This window comes from Megascapheus bottae, chromosome 10, assembly GCF_031878675.1.
Source record: "Megascapheus bottae isolate mThoBot1 chromosome 10, mThoBot2.hap1, whole genome shotgun sequence".
Taxonomy (NCBI): Eukaryota; Metazoa; Chordata; class Mammalia; order Rodentia; family Geomyidae; genus Megascapheus; species Megascapheus bottae.
This window is the reverse complement of record NC_143518.1, coordinates 21,134,897-21,143,436: the sequence shown is the minus strand read 5'-3', so window position 1 is coordinate 21,143,436 and position 8,540 is coordinate 21,134,897. Positions and strand designations below refer to the sequence as shown.

The 8,540-nt window shown below is 38.3% G+C and overlaps 1 pseudogene; it reads right to left on the bottom strand.

Annotated features, from left to right (window-relative positions):
• Window positions 1–6,051: 6,051 nt before the first annotated feature.
• Window positions 6,052–6,504, bottom strand: LOC150057685 (uncharacterized protein C4orf46 homolog pseudogene; annotated as a pseudogene).
• Between the last annotated feature and the right edge of the window lie 2,036 nt (window positions 6,505–8,540).

Below are 8,540 nucleotides of genomic sequence, written 5' to 3'. Positions count from 1 at the left end.
ACTGTTTTGAGGAATTGGGGAGACCTTTAAGGGACCTCCTGGCTAAAGGGCTGGGGATGCAGCTCAACAGGAAGAGAGTTTGCCTACCATTCCTGACACCTTGCATTCTAGTCTCAGCACTACAAACAAAGCAAAAGCTTAGAGAAAGAGGAAAGAAGGAACAAAGGAAGTCTGTTATAGTATACATAACAAACAAAAAAGAAAATTGGGGTAGATCATACAAATCTTATTTCTGCATCTAGTCCCAAGTCCAGAGTTGGTATTTCTAATTCTATGTCCTCTTTAAAAAGTCTTCAGGCTGGGAGTTTTGCCTAGTGGAGTGCTAGCCTAGCATGCACGAAGACCCAGGTTCAATTCCTTGGTTCCACAAATATAGAAAAACCGGGAAGTGGTGCTATGGCTAAAGTGGTAGGGCTCTAGCCTTAAGAAAGCACAAGGACAGTGCTCAGCCCTTGAATTCAAGCCCCAGGACTGGCAAAAAAAAAAAAAAAAAGAACTGTAAAATAAAAGTCCCCAAGCTGCACTTTACCTGCCATACCTCTTTAACTCTTCATTTGAAGACTGACTTTATTATTTTTTATTCATTTGGAGATGTCAAGATTTGAACTCAGGGCTTTGAGCTTGCTAGGCAAGTGTTCTACCACTTGAGCCACACTCTCAGCACAGTTTTTTTAAAAAAATTATTGTACCACTCTCACCAAATGACAGGTCAACTCAACAAAAGATAAGCAAAGACACCACTGACTTAAATGATACCATAGCCCAGGTGGGCTTAACAGATAAACACAGAGTGTTCCACCCAACGGCAAAACTTTATACATTTTTCTCAGCAGCACATGGAACATACTCCAAAATAGATCATATAATAGTTCTTACAGATAACTAAAGCAGATACAAGAGGACTGATATAATCCCATGCATTCTATCTGATCACAGTGGAATCAGACTAGTTCTGAACAACATAGTAAAAGGTAAAAAAAAAACATTCAAACACTCGGAAGCTGAACAACACACTTCTGGATAAGTCCTGGGTTACAGAACAAATCAAAGAAGAAATTCAAAACTTTCTTGATTGTAATGACAATCAAGATACATCACAAAAGAACTTATGGGACACCGCAAAGGCAGTTCTAAGGAGCAAATTTATTGCACTAGGAGCCCATATTAAAAAGACAGAAGAAGAGCATGAAAATAAACTAAAGAAGAAATTGAAGAACCTAATGGTGCAAGAAAAAGTTAATTCTAGGGGGCCCGGAGTTTGGCCTAGTGGTAGAGTGCTTGCCTAGCATGCACGAAGACCCGGGTTTGATTCCACATACATAGCAAAAAGCCGGAAGTGGTGCTAAGGCTCAAGTGGTAGAGTGCTAGCCTTGAGAAAGTCCAAGGACAGTGCTCAAGCCCTGAACCCAAGCCCAGGACTGGCAAAAAAAAAAGTTAATTCTAAAACAACTGTAAGGACAGAAATAACAAAAATGAAATCGGAAATATCAGAGATTGAAATAAGATCTACTATGCATAAAAGTAATAAATCAAAAAGTTGGTTCTTAGAAAGACTCAACAAAATTGACAGACCCCTGGCAAGAGTAATCAAAAAAAGGAGAGGGGAGACTCAAATAAACAAGATTAGAGACCCTATGGGAACAATCATGACGGATATCCAAGAAATTCAGTCCATTATGAATAAATAATACCAGGGCCTATATTCAAAGACAGGAAAATCTAGTAGAAATGGATTTCTTAAATAAATATAGGCTACCCACATTGAACCAAGAAGAGGTAAGCAAATTGAACAAACCAATTTCATACAATGAAATAGCGGAAGCAATCAGAGAAATGTCATCCAAAAAGAGCCCAGGTCCAGACAGTTTCACTGCAGAATTCTACAAGACTTTTTTTTATTAAAGAATTTATTAACAATGATTTTTACATCATATTTCAAATGACATATTTAACAAATGAGTGTTCAAGAAGGGAATCTCTATGTACAATCACTGGCACTTAGTTTTTAGAACATAATCAAAATTAGGCTAAGGGTTTGTATATCATAGATACATATTAATCTATGTAATAAAACGTTATGTCTATAGAGTCATAGGTTTTTATGGTTTGTTGGGTTTGACGGGGGGGGGATTAGTTTCTTGAGTTCCCTGTGGATACTGGATATTAAGCAGATATATTTTGCTCCAGGCAAAAAGAGCAATGCAGGTGGTATTACAATACCAGACATCAAACTCTACTATAGAGCCATAATAACAAAAACCACATGGTATTGGCACAAAAATAGACCAGAAGATCAATGGAACAGAATAGAAGACCCAGAAATAGAACCACATACCAATAGTCAACTTGTATTTGACAAAGGAGCCAAAGATATACAGTGGAACAAATACAGTCTATTCAATTATTGGTGCTGGCAAAAATGGGCAGCCACATGCAGAAAACTAAAAATTGACCCTAGCCTTTCGCCATGCACAAGCATTAACTCAAAGTGGATCAAAGACTTCAATGTCAGACTGGAAACCATAAAACTGCTACATGATAGAGTAGGAGACACACTGGAACTCATAGGCACAGGCAAAAGATTCCTGAACAGAATCCCAGTGTCACAACAGATTGGAGAGAGACTCAATAAATGGGACTACCTAAAAATAAAAAGTTTCTGCACAGATAAAAGCATAGTCGCAAAAGTAGAGAGAGAGCTAACCAACTGGGAAAAGATATTTACCAAAAATACATCTGCTTAATATCCAACAAACCCAACAAACCATTCACTAAATGGGCAAGGGAACTAAAGAGAGACTTATCAAAAGAAGAGGTTAAAATGGCAGAAAGTCATATGAGAAAATGCTCATCATCCATGGTCATAAAGGAAATGCAAATAAGAACAACCCCAAGATACCACCTTACCCCAACAAGAATGGCCAAGATTTTGAACTCAGACAATGACAGATGCTGGAGGGGTTGTGGAGAAAAAGGAACCCTCCTGCACTACTGGTGGGATTGTAAGCAAGTTCAGCCACTCTGGAAAGCAGTGTGGAGGTTTCTTAAAGAACTGAAAATTGACCTTCCCTACGATCCCGCCATACCACTCCTGGGCATCTATCCTGAACATCATGACCCAAGATATGATAAGGACACCTGCTCAGCTATGTTTAGCTCTGCACTATTCACAATAGCCAAGTGATGGCAACAGTCCAGATGCCCTACTGCAGATGAGTGGATATAGAAAATGTGGTGTATGTATATATATATATGTATATATACATATATATACATACAATGGAATTCTACATAGCCAACAGACAAGATAAAATAATGACATCTACAGGGAGGTGGATGACTCTAGAACGAATCATGTTGAGTGAGACAAGTCAAGACCAAAGGAACAAAAGGCACATGGTATTCTTAATATGTAGCTATTAGACCCAAACAGTACAAGAGAGAGGACTCAATATTTGCATACCCAATGCTATGGACATGGTATTGGAAATATAAACACAACTACATAGACATAAAAATCTATGGCTCTATAGACATAATGTTTTATTACATAGATTAATATGTATCTATGATATACAAACCCTTAGCCTAATTTGTTTTGATTTGCAATTCTTTTTTTCATATTTTTTATTGTAATTAATAGAAGGGTTACATTATATTCACCAGATAGAAGGTACATTAAATCACATACATTGATTCCCTTTCTCATGTCTTGGTCCCCGTTTCCCTCCCCCTCACCCCAACCCCTCATCTTGTTTCCCCCGCTTCCTTATCCAATTTCAAATACCTGAACACAAATATGTCCAATATATCAGATAACAAAGTGAGATATTGTAACAATATGAGATAACCAAGGGACAGCAAAACAAATGAGAGATAACATAGTATATTAAGGACAACAATCACTCATTATATGGCTTTTGTTTCTATATCCTAGAGGTCCTTTCATTTAGCGTCATACTATATGGCCTTATATATCTAGGTTTTGTTCTATTGTAAGTCTCTGCTATGAGACTCCAAGGTTTCTACTGATTATAACAAATGAGGGAAACCATTGAGCCTATGTTCCTTTGAATCTGACCTTAGCCTAATTTTAATTATGTTCTAAAATCTAAGTTCCAGTGATTGTATATAGATTCCCTTCTTGAATACTTGTTTGTTAAACATGTCATTTGAAATATGATGTAAAAATCAATGTTAATAAATTCCTTATAAAATTATTGTAAAGGTGATGAACAGGGGTAGTTACAGTTACTTAAGTAGGAAAATGAGTACATTTCTTTTTTTTTTTGCTTTTGATAATTATTTACTTTTATACATTTTTAAAAATCACAGTTTTCAGACTATACTAGATAATTTAAGAAAAATATTTGTCTTATACTGAAGTAAACATCTCTTTGGTATAGAAATTATATCATATATGGCTTTTAGCCAAAAACCAAACAAACAAAAAACAAGAATTAGGGCCTAACATGCTAAATAAAACCATTCTTACTATTCTTTGCCCATCCATTTGGCCCCTATTGCAGGTCCACTGTGCGGATTTTGAATATAGTTCTTTATACATCAATAGTTCTACAAAGACTTAAAATACCACATCAAAGATGCTCAAAAGTCATAAATACATGGTGTCACTGTTGACATGATACATAGCTAAAATGAAATATGGTCAGTAAGGTCAAATCATACAAAACATTACATCACTTAATTTGACACATTAGAAATAAAGTCTCTTCTGAAGTTATTAAAAAGCAATAGCACAGATAATGTAATTCAAACATGAAAACATCAAATGTGAGAAATATTAAGTGTGAAGGCAATCAATCTTAAAAATAAGTTGGGAGCTGGGCATTGGTTGTTCATCCTTGTATTCTTAGCAATTCAGGAGGCTGAGATCTCAGGATCTCTATTGAAGGCCAGCCCAAGTAGGGAAGTCCAAGAGAATCTTATCTTATCAAAAAGGTGGAGCTATGGCTCAAATAGTAGAGCTCTAGCCTTGAGCAAAAAAGCTCAGGAATTTTAAGTATGGCCAGGAAAATAAAATGGGGATAAAGGGCATATTTTCTCTAGACATACATTTATTCTCTAAAGTAAACACTTTTTCAAAAAGCATCACACACTGGGAAAATTTACTTATCTGTTTCAAAAAGTTATCATTAGCCGGCGCAGTGGCTCATGCCTGTAATCCTAGCTACTCAGGAGGCTGAGATCTGAGGATCACAGTTCAGAGCCAGCCTGGACATGAAAGTCTAAGAGACTTATCTCCAATTAACCACCAGAAAAGCAGAAGTAGTGCTGTGGCTCCAGGGGTAGGGCAGAAGCCTGGAACTGAAGAGCTCAGGGACAGCCCCCAAGCCCAGAGTTCAAGCCCCACCAAAACAACAACAAAAAGTTATCAAAATTCAATTCACCATGCTGAGGATGGTGATGTATACCTGCAGTCCCAGTACTCATGAAGGCTAAGGCTGGAGAACCTACAGTATGAGGCTAGCCTTGTCTACATAGTGAGATCCTGTCTCAAAACACACACACACACACACACACACACACACACACACACACACACACACACACACACACACACCCTCAAGTCCCATTGAGCTAATTTTTTCCCTTTAGTTCAGATTCATACATCTTTTTTTAGGAAAATAATCTTAGTCTTCATGCCAAAAAAAAAAAAGAGGAGGGAAGCTTTTAATCATGTTTGCCAAGTGTTTTACTCAACAAAAAATTGGGGACTGTCAGGTGACAGTGTCAGGTGCTGTAGGCCTGGAAGTCATAAACTTGTCTCTGTTTTCATAGAACTGGGAGCTGATTTACATGGGCAAACTTAGTCATATGGCTTGGGTTGTACCATGACCTTCTGACATGCACCATCTTTCAAAACAATTATCTGGTCATACTAAGGCACTGTTAAAATTATCTGTTGAGAGAAATAACTTTTGTAAAGGAATCTCGAAACGTTTAAAGAACAGAAAGTAAGGATAAACACATCTGTGTTAACATAAGAAAATCACATCAATATTACGCTTTCACAAAGGTCTAGAAAAAGAAGAAAAAATTTCATTCTGAGTACACAGAAATGCTGAAGATTGCCCTATATATGTGGTACATGTGCAAATCCATATGAGGTGAATTATACAGTCATAGTCAGTTATCAGGTCTCATAGAATCATAGCCTTCTTTCAAGAGGTCTCTCCACGTCTTAAGGAAGCGTGCATTTTCTGTACATTTAAGGGCAATCTCTTCCACTTGAGCTGATATTGCAGATGTGACCTCAAGAAGTTTGGTTAATGAAAACGATGCGTCTCTGATCTGCCGCGCCACCTCCTCCAGGGGGTCCACCACTCCACCGCTGCTCTTGACAGTTACCCTCTCCCTCATCTTCTTCTGCTTGCCATTTCCCACTCCCCTACTCCCCAAGTTATAAAGCTCAGCACATTTTAAGGATGTTTGAGTCCTTGGTGATCCTACTATAATGGGGTTGGTACACATATAATTCATCCCCCGATGGCCTAGCCTAAGGAATGTCCTTCAGATTTCTCTTGGTTTTAGACCCAGTCTATTCATCCCACCCATTTCATTCCCATATGCTTTGTCTTGAAAGTCAAGACCAATCACTGCAACAAGAGACTCCTTTTTACTTGCTGACTTAACTATCACGGCATCTGCCAAATGGCTATCTCAATTTTCACTGAAGCTCTTGTTGAAGCCTAGGATGAGAGCCATATTTCTCAGGCTCTAAAGCCTCCTAAACCAGCAGACAGCCAAAATCCAGATACAAACTGTGCTGATCTGCAGTAATGGAAGGTGATACCACCATCTCACCCCTTCATGTCTAGACTTCTGTAATTTGACTAGGAGAAAAATCACTGAGTACTGGTTAGAGTACTGTCTCATTCCAGAGCACAGTATTTCAACTTCTGAGAGTGTTCTCCTTACTGGTACCATAACTGAGTCTTCAGTTTCTCCTCTATTCTATAAAGGCACATACGTATACACAATGAGATGAATAGTGAGGTTACAGTGAAGTTCTTGTTCTTTCTCTCACTTTGTACAGGTGATTTTGAAAGGTGATTACAGGAATTCACACATTACAGGCAGAATGGAAAAATCCACATCTAGAAACCAGTATTCCATTGAGGATAAGTTACTGCCTCTCTCATATCACCCCCATAATAGAGAGAGATCCATATGATACCCTACTACTACATATCTGACTGATCTACCCACTTGAAAATGGCTTATGTTCGGGACTGGGCCCTGGTTCCTCCTATTTTCAGGATAAATAATCAGTACCTACAAGACCAGGCTTGGTGATGGGGAATCCCTCTGTTCATATTCTTTATCCTGCTAGATGGCCATTTTATTCATGAGCTCTCTGGCCAAGGTCCTGACTGGCTGATGAAAGGGACTGACTGACATCCACAGAAAATCATTTTGTGTATCTAATTATTGAGTAACTTCTCAGTAACAACCGTGAGCAAATTTCTTAATCCCCATGACCATTCAGGGTTCTTGGCTATAAATAGGAAAACCTGACTGTGGTTACCTTAAACAGAAATAGATTTTATTGGATGACTTTAAGTAGTTCAGAGCATCAATGTTAAAGCAGGTAAAGAAACTTAAGAGAAAAAACTTAAGCTAAGAAAAGCTCACAGCCAAAACACAAGTTCATTTGAGGGAGGAGTCAGGGAGTCAGGGAATACCCCTTTAATGATCAGTTTTGGACAGTTGGACATTTTCACTGCTGAGGCCTTAAATCTGCTTTGGCCCCGAGAAGATGGTCTACCTATTGTCATGTTGTTAGGTACTTCTGCCTGAGGCAAAATCCTGGCAGAAGCATCTGTTTGGCCAAATCTAGGCCTTGCTTCTTGTCAAGGAGTTTTATGCCTAGATAGAGATAGAATCTTACCTCCCATCAAGATTTAGAGATAAAGGATCCCATTATCTAGTTGTCTTTTTATCCTGATTTATTTATTTATTCCTTTCTTTCTTTCTTTCTTTTCTTTCTTTCTTTTTTTTTTTTTTGCCAGTCCTGGACTTGAGCTCAGGACCTGAGCACTGTCCTTGGACTTTCTCAAGGCTAGAGCTCTACCACTTGAGCCTCAGCACCACTTCCAGCTTTTTTTCCCTATGTATGTGGTACTTACGAATCAAGCCCATGTCTTTGTGCATGCTAGGCAACTACTCTACCACTAGGCCAAACCTCTGGACAGTTTCTTTCATTTCTAATGTTGGACCAATCCTTTTGTTCAACTCTTGTCCTTGATCATTCGGATGATTCCATAGTTCCCAACCTCAGGCTTCTCTGGATGGTTGGCATAGCTCTTTTCCCAACTTTGTTCCTATTTCTCCAAGCAAATGGATTTGTTTGTTTCCTTTACAGAAGAAAAAGAGGTTACATAGAGATGTTCAACTTTTTCCTCCCAACCACACATCTATTAGCCTTAATTATTATTATTATTATCATTCTTACCCCAGGGCTCAAATGATGTCAAGCCTCTCCTTTGAAGGCTCAGTCCCTCCCTTTGTGTTAT